The following is a 17871-nucleotide window of genomic DNA, read 5'->3' on the forward strand; positions in this document are numbered from 1 at the left end:
ACTATATTAATAATATTATTTAATTAGTTTGATCAAGAATTAATTTAGAATTAATTAAGTGATCAAAAGATAACTAATTAAATATATGGGTAGATTATGTAAATCTTCCATATCTTATATAGTGGGCTAAGAGGCTCCATGGATTATCAAGTTGGGTTCCACCCATAGGATGCTCCATGGATGCTCCATGGGAGTTACAAACCCATGGGTCATGGAAATGAAGAGTCATGACACATTAGGGTTTACATGGTGTAACCCTAGATGTGTCAACACTATATAAGAAACCCATTCTCCACCAAAATTGGCTAAACATACGAAACAAGAGGGCTAGGCCGATTTTAGAAGTGTGTGTTATCTCTAAAGTCATTCCAAAAGCATTTGGTGTTGTGTGAAGCATTTGAGGCATCACACTTGGGGTGCTAGGCTCACAAGGTTTCAAGGATCATAAGCAACAACAAGGTAAGTTATTCCATCTTTCATGCAAGTTAAAATTTGTTCCCCATGTATGCTAGATAGGAATATAACCTTGGAATTAAACTTTGCATGATAATTAGACAAACATAGATCCAAGGTTATTAGGGTTGCATGTACACTTAGGAAGTGTTAGAATGCTCAAAACCCATCACGTTGGTCTGTGGATGAAAGGCTGTACTCATGTCCAACCTAGTTCCCAGAGATTACTGTAGTGACTGCCAGAAATGTGAGGTGAATCTACTATCTCGGTCAGAGATAATAGATATCGGTACACCGTGCAGTCTAATTATCTCTCTGATGTATATTCTAGTTAGCTTATCCATCTTGTCAGTTTCCTTTATTGGTAAGAAGTGTGCGGATTTGGTTAATCTATCTATGATTACCCAAATGGTATCATGACTACCCGTTGTCTTGGGTAACTTAGTTAAGAAATCCACCATAATCCGCTCCCACTTCCATTCGGGGCTTTCTGGTTGTTGTAGTAAACCTGAAGGCTTTTAACACTCTACCTTGACTTTGGCACAAGTAAGACACTTTCCCACAAAGGTAGTAATCTCAGCCTTCAGGTTAAGCACCAATAACGCTTCTTAAGGTCCATATACATCTTGTCTGAACCTGGGTGAATGGAATATCGCGTCTTATGTGCTTCGTTCATGACAACCTCTCTGTAACCACCGAACTTTGGCGTCCAGATCCGGCTCATGAAATATCGGGCTCCATCACCTTTGATTTCCAAGTTTTTGTCCGTTCCTCTTAAATATTCACCTGCCACATTTTCGGGTTTCAAGGCCTCAATTTGAGCCTCTTTGATCTATGTGGACAGATGTGAATGGATTATCATGGTCAACGACTTTACTCGACGTCCCGAGTATTCTTTTCTGCTAAGGGCATCAGCTACTACATTGGCTTTACCAGGGTGATAAAGAATTTTGCATTCGTAATAATTTAGTAGCTCCACCCAACGTCGTTGTCTCATGTTCAGATCTTTCTGGTCGAAGATATGCTGAAGACTTTTATGGTCCGTGAATATTGTGCATTTTATGCCATATAGATAGTGTCTACAGATCTTCAGAGAAAATATCACTGCTCCTAGTTCAAGGTCGTGAGTTGTATAGTTGACCTCATGTGTCTTAAGCTATCTCGAGGCATAGGATATGACCTTTCCTCGCTGCATAAGAACACAGCTGTAACACCAGTCAAAATAGGTCAACAACAATCACATGTGATTATGCCAATCATGTAATATGATTTTGTTAAACTAGTAATGTGATAAACTTACTATGTAATTCATGTAAAAGTATGAACATTCATACATAATTTATGATATAACTAAAAGTATACATCCATACGATTCCAAAAATATAGAGAACGTCTAAATCTGACTTCGCGTGAAGAAGTTATGATAAACCGAACACTATAAATATCTATAATAAGAGGAATTTAAAATAGACTTAGAATTAGCTATTGGAGTCTAAAAGAGAGTTGTAGTACTTGTAAATACCTACGCGTGGATACAAAGAACGTCAAAAACGGAGTTCGTATGCAAAAGTTACGACCTCCCGAAAATGTAGCTGTCTAAGGACATGACACGTGGCAGAAACCCTAGCCGCCATGGTTCACGACGTGGACATTAATTTCACGATGTGAAACGTGTCCGGGACACTAATCGGGGCTAGAAAACACGTGTTAAAGCTACGGGGTGACTCATGGATGTTCACGACGTGACCCTGGGTATGCCACGACGTGGAATGGCCCAGAACAGCCTATAAATAGCGATCAAGACTCTTTCATTCCTGACACCAAATCTCTTCTTTCTCTCTCGTTTCCGAAGGCCGTTTCCCTTCCCGAGCCTGACTACTACGAGCTTCTGTCTGTTTAGATTCTATAGATCACGCTACTAGGGTGAGTTTCACGGCCCCACTTTCTAATATTTCGGGGGAAAACGCATGCTAAATATTATATATACGTTATTATTTTATCTATATGATAGTATATTAGTATCAACTTAGATAGTTATAATAACCGGGATATAGTTATTTCGTATCTGAAAGTATACAACTATCGTAAAGTTGTTAGCATGTTATTGTTATAGTAGTATACTAATGTAGATCTTGAGTTATACTTAGGATTCTATATATATGTTGTGTGTGATATAGTTCCGAAGTTATATTAGGAAGTTCTATATGTTAATTTATAAAGTATGTTGTTATTGTTTGCTTTATGATAAGATAAAACTTGGTATGTTATATGTTGTTATCTTTAGTTTTATGTCAAGATAAAACTTAGTATGTTATATATTGATATTGATAGTTTTATGTCAAGATAAAACTAGGAACGTTATATGTTGTTATTATTGGTTGTAGGTCAAGATAAAACCTGGTTTTACTTCAAGTTATAGCTGTTATACTGCCTAAATGTTATGAAGTTAGGAGTAATGTTTAAAAGCATAGTCTAGTAACTTAGGGTTTTAGACATGAAAATGCTTTTGTTGTTAGAGCTATAGGAAGTCGTCAAAGTCTACATGAGCTACCTCATTCATCAACTAAGATTGGGGATCTTAGTGGAAATCCTCTGACCTGTAACCGTTAATCCTGTTTGAGCGAGGAAATCGTGTATGAATAAGATACGGGTTAACGACCCCACTCGTGGTTGTTAATTACAACCCAAGACAAGCGAGTGACGATCCGTTCCTTTTAATTGTTATTCCGGCGTCGATGAAGCGCGTGGTGTTGTTTCTCATGGTAAATCATGAGTGTATTGTTTCTCGTGGTAAATCATTACTGTATTGTTTCTTATGGTAAATCATGAGTGTGTTTTGTCAGAGGTTTTGTTGTCAAGCAGCGGTTACAGACTCATGGTAGCAACTTGTTAGAAGCATTATACTTTGTCGTATACAAGTATTAATGTTAAGTATAAGTTTCCCCCTACTTATACCATATGTACTACTTGTATATTAAGTAGATAATTATACCTAACACACATACTCGTATAGAATTGAAATAGATTTATACGTAGCGGTTTTACTCGTATAGAATTGAAATAGATTTATACGTAGCGGTTTTACTCGTATAAAATTGAAATAGATTTATACGTAGCGGTTTTACTCGTATAGAATTGAAATAAGATTTATACGTAGCAACTTTCGTTTGTATGGAATTACAAATGCTTATATTCATAGTATATGAGACTTATAGGTAAACTATTTATTTGGTAAGTAAAATTTTATACCTAGGATATATATACTAAACGTTGGAGAGTCAAAATGATACTTTCAAACCTATACTTTTGAACTTGGAAAATGTATTATTTTTATATGGAGTCAAAACCTGTGAACTCACCAACTTTATGTTGACGTATTTTAAATTGGATGTGTTTTCGGGAAGTTGATAACTATGATAAGAGAAATGACGTTACACTGTCCGGTGTTTCCGCCGACGGTCGGGGTGTGACAGATTGTTATCAGAGCTATTAACTATAGTGAATTAGTACTTTCTTAGGAAAGCACGACTATAGTTTAGGGCTTACTCTGTTAGGTTTAGGTATATCCCTTAACCTACAAATAAAAAGTATTATTAAATTATACTACTGAAGGACTACTTACGGGAGCGGTGACAAGGATAGACATGTCGATTTGGGTTGCTGGATTTCAGAACGACTATATGCTAAAATGATCCTGCCCACCGATTGTCCTGACTGGCCGGTGCCTTATCAGCTAGACCTGAAGTAACAAACAATAATTAATAATACCCGTGAATACAACAAACACAAAGATATAGAGTTATGTATGAACTCAGTCCCGCGATGAGAACACATGTATAACCCAATAATATAGAACACCCAAACCCTCGATAACAATACAACACAATGTTTTAGGTCAAAGCTCCTTAGTCGAGTTTTATTGTATATGGTGCGAACCACAACTAAACGTAGACTGATCACCTATGTTTAATTTTGGCCAGACCGATGCACAACTAAACTTGGATACGGTGGTTGATAGACTAAAACACTTGAAGATTTTAGAAGATTCAAGATAGATCTCAGATCAGGATACAATCAACTCAGACTACAAGAAGACGATGTTCCGAAGACAACATATAGGAATCGGTATGGTCAATCTAAGTTCCTAGTTAAGCCTTTGGATTGACCAGTGCTCCAACAATGTTCATGGACCTCATGAATAGTGTTTGCAAACCGTACTTGGATAAATTCGTGATAGTAGTTATCGATGATATACTGATATATTCATGAACGAAGCAAGAACACGGTCAACACTTGCAAATAATCTTGGAACTTCTAAGAAAAGAAAAGTTGTACGCCAAATTCTCGAATGTGAATTTTGGATTAGAGAAGTACAATTTTTAGGGCATGTGGTTCGCAACAAAAGGGATTCATGTCGAACCCTCCAAAGTTGAAGCAATCAAGAATTGGGAAGCACCGAAGACGCCAATAGAAGTGCGTCAATTCTTAGGACTTGCTGGCTATTACCGCAGATTCATAGAGAATTTCTCCAAAATAGCCAAGCCGCTTACAACACTAACCCAGAAGAATACTAAGTTCAACTGGGAAGACAAACAAGAAGCTGCTTTTCAGAAACTGAAGCAAATGTTGTATAGTGCACCAATCCTATCCCTTCCAGAGGGGAGAGAAGATTTTGTCGTATACTGCGACACATCAAATCAAGGATTGGTATGTGTGTTGATGCAAAGAGGAAAGGTTATCGCCTACGCATCACAAGGTACATGAGAATAATTACACTACCCATGATCTTGAATTGGGAGCTGTAATTTTTGCACTAAAAATCTGGAGACATTACTTATACGGTACTAAGTGTACTATTTTTACCGACCACAAGAGTCTCCAACACATCTTCAACCAAAAATATCTTAATATGAGACAACGAAGATGGGTTGAATTGTTGAATGATTACGAATGTGATATTAGTTTTCATCCCGGAAATGCAAACGTGGTAGCAGATGCCTTGAGATGGAAAGAATATATTAAACCCCGTCGGGTATGAGCATTAACCATAACTATCCATTCTAACTTTGCCACACAAATTAGAGAAGCTCAACTTGAGGCTCTAAAAGAAGAAAACATCAATAACGAAGCTTTGCGAGGAATGGAAAAGCAACTTATACAAAAAATGACGGAACGCGACACTTTATGAACCGAATTTGGACGAGTCAGGGACTTTGTCTTAGAAGAAGCCCACAAGTCCAGATATTCCGTATATCCAGGCTCTGACAAAATCTACTTAGATTTAAAAGTACATTATTGGTGGCCAAACATGAAGGCTGAAATTGCTACTTATGTGAGCAAATGCTTGACCTGTTCTAGAGTAAAGGCAGAACATCAAAAGCCTTCAGGTTTACTTCAACAACCGGAAATACCTGAATGGAAATGGGAGCAGATATCAATGGACTTCATCACTAAGTTACCCAAAACTCTTAGTGGGTTCGACACTATTTGGGTAATAGTCGATAGATTGACTAAGTCCGCCCATTTATTACCAATTAAGGAGAACGACAAGATGGAGAAGTTGACTAGAGTTCATCTTAAGGAAATTGCCAGATTGCATGAAGTTCCAAATTCTATTATTTCTGACCGAGATAGTAGATTCAATTCACGATTTTGGCAATCTCTACAAAAATCCTTAGGAACACGTCTAGATATGAGTACAGCTTACCATCCACTTTAGACTTTAGAAGATATGCTCTGAGCCTGTGTTATTGACTTTGGAAATGCATGGGATACTCATTTACTGTTAATTGAGTTTTCCTACAACAATAGTCATCACACCAGCATCAAGACTGCACCGTTTGAGGCTCTTTATGGACGAAAATGTCGTTCCGAATATATTGGGCAGAAGTTGGAGATTCGCAAACGGCCAGAGAACATACAGGCGATACCTTACGCACTGGACCATAAATAATCCACGAGACAACTCAAAAGTTCGTGCAAATTAAGGATCGATTAAAGGCAGCACGTGATCGTCAGAAGAGCTATGCTGACGTAAGACGTAAGCCTTTGGAATTCCAAGTTCGAGATAGAGTAATGTTGAAGGTCTCTCCTTGGAAAGTCGTAATTTGATTCTGGAAATGAGGAAAACTAAACCCACGGTATATAGGACCTTTTTCTAGCAATAATTGGTTCTGTCGCATACCAACTCAAGTCACCTCAAGAGCTAAGCAATGTACACGATGTTTTTCACGTGTCAAATCTCAAAAGATGTCTATCCGATGACACTCTTGTTGTACCTCTTGACGAGATACAAGTGAATACCAAAAACTCAACTGTGTAGAAGAACCTGTCGAAATCATCGATCGATACGCCAAACGATTAAAACAAAGCCGTATTCCCATAGTGCAAGTTCGATGGAACTCTTTACGAGGACCTGAATTTACTTGGGAATGTGAAGATCAGATGAAACAAAAATACCCCCAACTATTTAACAAAACCCCACCCATAAGATCAATTTCGGGACGAAATTGTTCTAACGGGGGGAGAATGTAACACCAGTCAAAATAGGTCAACAACAATCACATGTGATTATGCCAATCATGTAATGTGATTTTGTTAAACTAGTAATGTGATAAACTTACTATGTAATTCATGTAAAAGTATGAACATTCATACATAATTTATGATATAACTCAAAGTATACGTCCATACGATTCCAAAAATATAGAGAACGTCTAAATCTGACTTCGCGTGAAGAAGTTATGATAAACCGAACACTATAAATCTCTATAATAAGAGGAATTTAAAATATACTTAGATTTACCTATTGGAGTCTAAAATAGAGTTGTAGTACTTGTAAATACCTACGCGTGGATATAAAGAACGTCAAAAACGGAGTTCGTATGCAAAAGTTATGACCTTCCGAAGATGCAGCTGTCTAAGGACATGACACGTGACAGAAACCCTAGCCGCCATGGTTCATGACGTAGACATTAATTTCACGACGTGAAACGTGTCCGGGACACTAATCGGGGCTAGAAAACACGTGTTAAAGCTACGGGGTGACTCATGGATGTTCACGACGTGACCCTGGGTATGTCACGACGTGGAATGCCCAGAACAGCCTATAAATAGCGATCAAGACTCTTTCATTCCTGACACCAAATCTCTTCTTTCTCTCTCGTTTCTGAAGTCCGTTTCCATTCCCGAGCCTGACTACGACGAGCTTCTGTCCGTTTAGATTCTATAGATCACGCTACTAGGGTGAGTTTCACAGCCCCACTTTCTAATATTTCGGGGGAAAATGTATGCTAAATATTATATATACTTTATTATTATATCTATATGATCGTATATTAGTATCAACGTAGATAGTTATAATAACCGGGATATCGTTATTTCGTATCTGAAAGTATACAACTATCGTAAAGTTGTTAGCATGTTATTGTTATAGTAGTATACTAATGTAGATCTTGAGTTATACTTAGGATTATATATATATATATATATATATATATATATATATATATATATATATATATATATATATATGTTGTGTGCGATATAGTTCCAAATTTATATTCAGAAGTTCTATATGTTAATTTATAAAGTATGTTGTTATTGTTTGTTTTATGATAAGATAAAACTTGGTATGTTATATGTTGTTATTGTTAGTTTTATGTCAAGATAAAACTTAGTATGTTATATATTGTTATGGATAGTTTTATGTCAAGATAAAACTAGGAACGTTATGTGTTGTTATTATTGGTTTTAGGTCAAGATAAAACCTGGTTTTACTTCAAGTTATAGCTGTTATACTGCCTAAATGTTATGAAGTTAGGAGTAATGTTTAAAAGCATAGTCTAGTAACTTAGGGTTTTAGACATGAAAATGCTTTTGTTGTTAGAGCTATAGGAAGCCGTCAAAGTCTACATGAGCTACCTTATTCATCAACTAAGATTGGGGATCTTAGTGGAAATCCTATGACCTGTAACTGTTAATCCCGTGTGAGTGAGGAAGTCGTGTATGTATAAGATACGGGTTGACGACCCCACTCGTGGTTGTTAATTACAACCCAAGACAAGCGAGTGATGATCCGTTCCTTTTACTTGTTATTCCGGCGTCGATGAAGCGCGCGGTGTTGTTTCTCATGGTAAATCATGAGTGTATTGTTTCTCATGGTACATCATGACTGTATTGTTTCTCATGGTAAATCATGAGTGTGTTTTGTCAGAGGTTTTGTTGTCAAGCAGCCGTTACAGACTTATGGTAGCAACTTGTTAGAAGCACTATACTTTGTCGTATACAAGTATTAATGTTAAGTATAAGTTTCCCCCTACTTATACCCTAGGTACTACTTGTATATTAAGTAGATAATTATACGTAACACACATACTCGTATAGAATTGAAATAGATTTATACGTAGCGGTTTTACTCGTATAGAATTGAAATAGATTTATACGTAGCGGTTTTACTCGTATAAAATTGAAATAGATTTATACGTAGCGGTTTTACTCGTATAGAATTGAAATAAGATTTATATGTAGCAACTTTCGTTTGTATGGAATTACAAATGCTTATATTCATAGTATATGAGACTTATAGGTAAACTATTTATTTGGTAAGTAAAATTTTATACCTAGGATATATATACTAAACGTTGGAGAGTCAAAATGATACTTTCAAACCTATACTTTTGAACTTGGAAAATGTATTATTTTTATATGGAGTCAAAACCTGTGAACTCACCAACTTTATGTTGACATATTTTAAATTGCATGTGTTTTCAGGAAGTTGATAACTATGATACGAGAAATGACGTTACACTGCCCGGTGTTTCCGCCGCGGCCGGGGTGTGACAACAGCCTAGCCCTTGGTTAGACGCATCCCAGTATACTACAAAGTCTTCTGTCCCTTCAGGTAAAGACAAACTAGGTGCGTTGCACAAGGCTCGCTTTAGCGTTTGAAACGTTGTTTCTTGTTTCTCTCCCTAGTTAAAAGTTACACCCTTTTTGTGTCAGTGTGGTAAGTGGCTTAGCAACTCGGGAGAAATTCTGAATGAATCTGCGAGAGTAGCCAGCAAGACCTAAGAATTGACGGATTTCTGTAGGCATTTTGGGTGCTGACCAGTTTTCGATTGCTTTAATTTTGGATGGATCCACGCGTATTCCTTCTTCACTGACCACGTGGCTTTGGAAACTTACTTTCCTAATCCAAAATTCGCACTTTGAAAACTTCGGATAAAGTTTCTCTGCTCTCAATGTTTGCAAGACTTGTCGGAGATGTTGTCTATGCTCCTCCTCTCTTCGTGAGTAAATAAGGATAACGTCTATGAAAACTATTACGAATTTGTCCAGGTATGGACGACACACTCTGTTCATTAAGTCCATGAACGCTACAGGTGCATTCGTTAATCCGAAAGGCATCACTACAAACTCGTAGTGACCATAACGAGTTCGGAAGGCTATTTTGGTAACATCTTCCTCTAAAACTCGTAACTGGTGATACTCGGATCCTAATTCAATGTTTAAGAAGTTGCTTGCTCCTTGAAGGTAGTCGAACAAGTCATCAATATGAGGTAAAGGGTATCGGTTCTTGATGGTAAGTTTATTTAGCTCGCGGTAGTCTATGCACAAGCGTAAAGATCCATCCTTCTCCTTCACGAACAAGACCGGTGCTCCCCAAGGTGAGAAGCTTGGTCTAATGAATACTTTGCTAAGAAGTTCGTTCAGTTGGATAGACAGTTCTTGCATTTCTGATGGTGCAAGACGATAAGGTGATTTGGCTACGGGGGTAGCTCCAGGAACTAAATCGATTCTGAATTCGACTTGTCTTTCAGGAGGAACTCCTGGAAGATCATCGGGAAAAATGTCGGGGAAATTACAGAATTTGGCAATGCTCTCAAAGTCTTTCACTTCTTGATTCTTATCTACCACATGAGCTAGAAAAGCACAGTACTCCTTACGAAGATAGTTTTGCGCCTATATACAGGAGATGATTTGTAGGTTCGCACCAGATATGTCGCCGTAAATGATAAGAGTTTCGTTGCTTGGTATATTAAGGCGAATGGGTTTCTCGTAACATAGGATGTCAACACGATTAGGACTTAACCAATCCATACCGATGATGACGTCGAAACTTTTTATGGAGACCGACATCAGGTCGATTGGGAAGGAAAAGTTATTTAAAGGTAAGGGTACATCCTATGTATATATTGTTAGTGTTTTTGGTTTTCCCGTTGGCCATTTCTACAGTGAAGGTATCTTTTAGTGGTTGAGAATTTTGTTTAAGTAGGTTTTCGAATTTGTGACTCACGAAGCTCTTCTCTGCACCACTATCAAATAGAATGCATGCGTATGAATTGTTGAGAAGAAACGTACCCGTGGCCACAGTAGGATCTGCCACGGCTTCTTCATGACCAACAACTAGTATTCTTCCCACACCACCGAAATTCCTCAATTTTGGACAATCCTTTTTGAATGCGCAGTTTCACCGCATTCATAACATGTCCGGCTTACTCCAACGCCAGGAACTTGAGAGATCGGTTGCGGAGGTGACCTACAGAATTGGGCAGTGTGCCCTTTTCTGTTGCAGTTTCTACATTGCATCTCACGGCAATTTCCATTGTGATGGAAATTACACTTGTTGCACTTCGGTAATTTACCAGCATACTGCTTTGCTGGTGTAGGAGTAACAGGAATGGCAGCAGGAATAGTAGCAGCATGGATTGCCGCTATCTGTTGTTTCTTGGAAGGATCTTGGGAAGATTGACCCTTCCTTTTGTTCCATGGATTTTTCTTGCTGTTGCTGTTGTTATTATTGTTGTTATTGTTTTTTTTGGGTTGTTCTGGAGCAGCAGTCATCAAGCCCTGACGAACTCCATGATCTACTAGAGAATGTGCCAAATGTTTGGCACTACAAAAGTAACAGGATTAGAAGCTAACACACTTCCTTGGATCTGAGGTGATAACCACCAGATATACCTTTCGATTTTCTTGATCTCCAAAGGAACCATTCCAGGACATAGGATCACCAGATCGCTGAACCTATTGGTATAAGATACTATGTCTGTACCAATCATGGTAAGACCCCAAAGCTCTTGCTCGAGCTTTTGTACTTCACCTCTAGGGCAGTACTCTTGCGTCAACATCAATTTTAGATTTTCCCAACTCATTGAATTAGCCACTATAAGGGTTAGTAACTTTACATGACGGTTCCACCATGTAAGAGCTCGGTCGAAAAAGTGCAGGCAACAAATTTCACCTTGCTACCTTCAGGGCACGAGCAGATTTCAAAGACTGCTTTAATTTTCTCTATCCATTGAGTTAGAGCCATGACTCCCCCAGTCCCATTAAAGGTCCTAGGTTTGGCATTCGTAAAGTCCTTTTATGTACACTCCCGTGGGTGTCCTTGACTTTCACCATGATTTAAGGGATGAGCACCACTCCCAGATCCGTTGGCACCAGTTGTATTTATGTGTGACATGGTGGCTTCCACAGCTGCAGTAACCGCTGCCTGAAACATATTAGCGTCAAAATGTAGAGGTGGCGGCGGAGGAGGTGGAGGTGGTGTTGGTGTTGCATTGACGTTTATGTTGGGTTTTGAGCATTCTAACACTCCTAAGGTGTGCATGCAACCCTAAATACCTTGGATCTATGTTTTCTCTATTATACATGCAAACTTGAAATTTCCAAGGTATTACCCTAACTAGCATACAAAACTTTGATACTTGGGATATAAAACAAGTTAGAAGACATATCTTTTGGTGTAGTTGGAAGCCTTGGACCTTTAAGAACTTAGTGCCCCAAGTGTTGCACCTCAAATGGAATCACACAACACCACCAACAATTGGAATAACTTGAGAGAAGAACACTTGCTTCACAAATCGGCTAGCCCACACTTCTTGTCCCTTAAAGAAATGGTCTAGGTTCCGATTTCATAACCTTGGGGTTTCTTATATAGTGTGCACATTAGGGTTACACCATGTAACTCATGACTTTCTACATTCCTCATGATCCATGGGTTTTAACCTCCATGGAGTATCCATGGGTCACCACATGGGTTTAGCCCAACTTGAAGAACTATGGATCATAAGCCCACTTTATAAGAATGAATGATTTACCAAATCAATCCCCATTTATTTAATTAGTCTCTTTTGATCACAAAATTAATCCAAACTAATTCTTGATCAATACTAATTAAATAATATGATTTCATAGTAATATATTAGAACTTATAATATATTAATAAATCATAAATATCCTCTTCTCATAAAATTCTATCCAAACTGTTCTGATGCCATGCCACCCAAATGGACCATGCTACTCTCGGGTCAAGTACATACCAATAATAGTTATGGGCTTAGACACCTAATCCAACAGTCTCCCACTTGGATAAGTCTAATAACTATTATTGCAAGCATGACTCAAACCCGACTAGTAATCGTAGCTCTTAAAAGCCGTTGTCGAACTCTGACCTAGTCAATGACGCGTCCATTAGATAAGGGATCATATATTCCTCCATTCTAGATATCATATGGACTGAGACATGGATTATAATCATTCTCTCTGTCCATCTTTTGTTTCCCGATTTCCGATTTATGACGACCGACTAATTGAACAAATCAAATCAGTCCAGGCCTGATATCATCACTAAATCATCGAGGGGCCCACAGATATCAATTTTATCCCCATGGGGTAAAAGGAACGGATAAACTTCGACCCAAATGCTCGCTTGTACTTACTCATCAAATTACACACAACAATATGTTTTATAACATCCAAGTTACTGGTGCGTTTACATATGTCAATGTGCAACCGACTCGCAACTACAACTCACATGTCTCCGTTTCAAGAATATAAGATATTATCGTCTCATGATCACTCGTGATAAAATCCATGAAGTGATTCAGATGAGCGTGGGTTGAATCCAATACTCGAATCTTATTCCAGGAGCACTCATGAACAATGTAGCAAAATTGTGCTATGACTACAACACCTCTACAGACCCATTCATGACAGTCTTGCCTCAATACCTACTTCCAAAGTATGATCGACTGTGGATGGTTTGAATAACCTAGTTATTCGGGAAGTCAAAACATGCAAAGTGAAACACAAGAATAATACTAATCCTATATGGCCCAAAAACTTTTGAGTCATATTGATTACTCATTATTCATTGTATAATGTTTCGAATAATCAACTTAATACTTAAATTAAAACAATAGTTATGCCATGCTCCAAGCATACACACTATTTTTGTCTAAACAATAGTTATGCCATGCACCAAGCATGCACACTATGTTTGTCTATGGTCCTTACTTTGTGAAATAGATCAATTGAAAAACATTTCAATGATGCTCATTCCAAAATTCGAAATCCTTATTGCAAGTGTAATAATTCCAAATTCTTGTCACTGCTACAAAGTGTTAGATTCTAAACTATCATGCAAGGATTCTTTTGTAATGTCTAAGTGCCAAAAGTCACAGAGACTTGACCAAAGATATTACAAAATATTCCTTTGGAGATTGTTATAAGACAATTCCATGGAAATGAAGTCTCAAATTCAAAGTACATACTTTGAACATCCTTCTTGCATAAAAGTTTCTAACTTTCTCATCTATCCTTCAACTCCCAATATGGAAACATTTCATATTTGCCATACGACAATTCCTTATTAATAGACTCCTGTCCTATCATAATAATGTCAACATGGTCCTTCCATTACTATACTTCCAACTGTCCTTAAGCGACCAATCTTTGGCGAACCTTAGATTGTCCTTAACATTTGTTTAACCACTTTAGTCATATCCGATTATATTCCTTTTTCCCTCTTAATGCCCTAGGCATTCGAAAAATTAGAACACCATAATATTATAGCATATGAATCGATCATATACCCGAAGCATATGGGACACGATTCATAATGTCTAACATAAATACATGATGCTTAACCAGTCTTTTGCCATAACATTTCTAGGTGCCATGTTTAAATAATTTTGATTATGAAGAGGGATGCCGTAATCATAATCAAAATTGAGAACGCAATTAACATTTCCATATATAGAATTTCCTTATGTTGAACCATTCCAACATAACATTCATATATATTTGACTAAATTTGATTAAAATCTCAATTTAAACTTTTAGAATTGAAATGAAGTATAAATTCCTCTCCCTTAATTATAGAAAAACAACTTTTCAAACCCTGCAACTTTGCGAATTGAAACCTTTTGTTTTCTATAATTAACATTGCTAACTTGCAACACTTACCATAATAATTATCCTCCCACTAGCATAATAATTATTATTAGCATAACGCTTATGCTCCCACTAGCTTTGACATGTATTCAGAAATCAGCTGGACTTCTAGAAATCAGTACTTATTGACTTTCATTACCAAAGTTCAGATTTCTGATACGAGATGCTTTGATAAGGCTTTATCTAGGCTTCTCAAACTCATACACCTTTCCTCAGATAGCTCACATGTGTGTCTTAACAATTTTAGAACTTACAACCATAACTCTGAAATGTTTAGACATTTGCCATTTCTCACAATTCGAATTATGAAGAGGGATGCCGTAATCATAATTGAATTTAAGAATGCAAATATCATAATTTCTATCTCCTTAAAATCTACTTAGTGAAAGCGTTTCCTCACAATCACTTTCATGAATCGGAGAGAAACCTTATGACACTTAGATTTTATGGTATATGTATTCCTATCCATGTGAATCTGTCATGACCATAATCACAAGATGGTTAGTGACAAATCCAAACGCATATGGACTGAACTTGTTCGGTCTTAATTTCTTGCCACCTGGTAGCACAAGGGCCTACCATTGCTTCAAGGTTGTTATGCAACCAATTGAGATCTCTCAGAACTCACATGCATAGTCAACTTTAACTGGAATGGGCACATAAATAAGAATATGTCAACACGATAGGTTATAAACCTCAAGTCGTGTGCTAGTGATCAACAATAGGTTTATTCTTGATTAGTTCTTGAAACTTGTCAAGATCTTTAAGACTCACACCGACCTCTTGATATATATGATTCACTTTGTCAAGGAACATTACTTGACAAACCAATATTCAAGAGTTAGTGCGAATTCTTATCAAGACAAACACTTCACACAATTGGCCTTAGTTGGTCTTTGTTTTATCCAAAACATCACAACTTACCAATTTCAAATGTACAAGAGTACAAAACTTTTACTCTACATTTGATAAATGTTTTTAAACCTTTCTTAAGATTATGTCACTCAAAGTTACCATCTTGGAGTATGACTCTCAGACTTGTTTTGGGAACGAAGTATGACTCATCTTCTTGATTAAACTATTTCAACAATTCACGATTCCTCTTCTTAGCCATACAAATGCACTAAGGTGTCTTTAGAGGATCAACTGTCATATGGTTTTTCCATAAACATTAAGATGTTCATAAAACACAATACTAAAGTACTCTCCCATCTTTTCAGATTGGAGAAACTTTTATCTTTCTGCCTAATTTGATTCTTCTCATTTGTTCTGCCATACATTCAACGTTTTTCCAATGTTTCAGAATTATACTTCAACTTGTAAGCAAAACCATGTTTACTAAACTTTAGTAAATCATGACAAATAGTCTTATCGATCTTTATGGTGGATCTTCACCAGTGCACACCCAGTGTACCCGATCCCCTAGTCCTTCACTTGACTCACATATACATGTGAACAAGGAATTAGTCTTAATTTACCAAAGATAAAAATTCTCATTCATCATACAATACAACTTGCATGATCCCAAGTTTCTGTCCAATTGAAACTTGGGCGATGAGAATCTTTCCTTATTTGTAAAATACTCGACACTACCACAAACGAAAGAATCAAATTCATATTGCTAACATAGAAACATACAAACATCAATTTTCACAAATGCCATTGCAAGGAGATATAATCAAATAAAACAAAATTTTATTTATTTATAAAATACGGAAAAAAACTTTTCCTTACAATGCAATTACAAATGAAAACTATGTTATTACATATTTCCTAGCAATCTATCATAACTCCTAAGCAGCACCTCAAAAATCCGATCTTCGAACCATGCGATTGAAATCCATCTTCGCGATCAGATTCATCATACTCTTCATTTAAGCTTCCTTCCCTTTGCATGATCCTAAAAAACATCAAAATGAAACCTTGTCACATCATGTATTAAGAATCAACAATTAGGAACTTAATTGAGTTAGACAGTAGACTTACCTGAAGCAGAGTCAAACTTTTCGATTCTACCTTTTCTCAGATCTTCCAAGTAGTCAGGGCAGCTTCGCAACCAATGCCCCTTCTCTCGGCAATAGAAGCATATAGACTCTTTGGGAATGGTACACGGGACAATCTCAGACTTAGCCTTCTCTTTCCCTTGGAAAGAGAAATCTTTGTCTAGACTTCTAATGTTTCCATTGTCAATGTCCATGGAAGTTTGGGGAGTAGATCTTCCAATCAAATTTGCTTTTCTAGTGCGCCAAGTCATTGTTGATTCAGCAGTAACAAGCAAATAGGTAAGATCAATAAGGTTCATGCCGTGGTCTATCACATAGTAGTCCTTAATGAACTCACTATATGACTCATGAAGTGATTGAGGAACCCAGTCAACTGCCAACTTCCTCGAGACAACGACACCCAATACTCTCAGCATGTCAATATGTGACTTCGTCTCCAATACGTGAGTACACACAGGCCTTCCATCTTGATGTTTCATTGCAAGTAGGGCTTGAGTAACCTTGAACTTGTGGGTTAGGGAGAATTATTGGAGGAGTTGGACGAAGTGAAGTATGACTTCCACGATCCAACCGCGGGACATCATCTTCAATAGGAAAGCTTGTTCCAAAAGATTTGGGAAGATCATAGTTTTCTGAACTAGACATCTACAATGGGAGAAATTCAAGTTAGTTGATTTAAGTCCTTAATATAACACCCAAATGAAATATTAAGGCTAGGACCCAACACAATATTTTACAATTTGGAAGGCGGATGTCATAATCCAAACTACAGAATATTTGAAGGTAGGTAAATGACGATTTACCAATTTCCACCACGAAAAACGAAAAAGAGTTTTATGTTTTAAGTGAATTGAAACTCCTAGATCTTTTGAGATTCATTGAAAACTCTCAGTGGCATGTTTAAATCTCGATTGTGCCCTTCAAGTTTGTGACTGGGATGGCGAGGATCACAAACATGGTGTGAATAACCATGCAAATTAGCTTGGTACACCCAATGTTACAACCACTTAATCAATGTGTCGGTTAACCACACACGCTCCATTGATCTATGATTAACATCAAGCTACCCTTTGCCATGCACTGTCAGTCCAGATTAGTGTGCCAGTTAACTACACACGCTCTACTAACGACTTAACAAGGTGCAAAGTGCAATTTCGTGGGTTAGCACAATATT

The sequence above is a fragment of the Lactuca virosa genome, chromosome 3 (assembly GCF_052849685.1).
Source record: "Lactuca virosa cultivar CGN04683 chromosome 3, Lactuca_virosa_CGN04683_v6, whole genome shotgun sequence".
Classification (NCBI taxonomy): domain Eukaryota; kingdom Viridiplantae; phylum Streptophyta; class Magnoliopsida; order Asterales; family Asteraceae; genus Lactuca; species Lactuca virosa.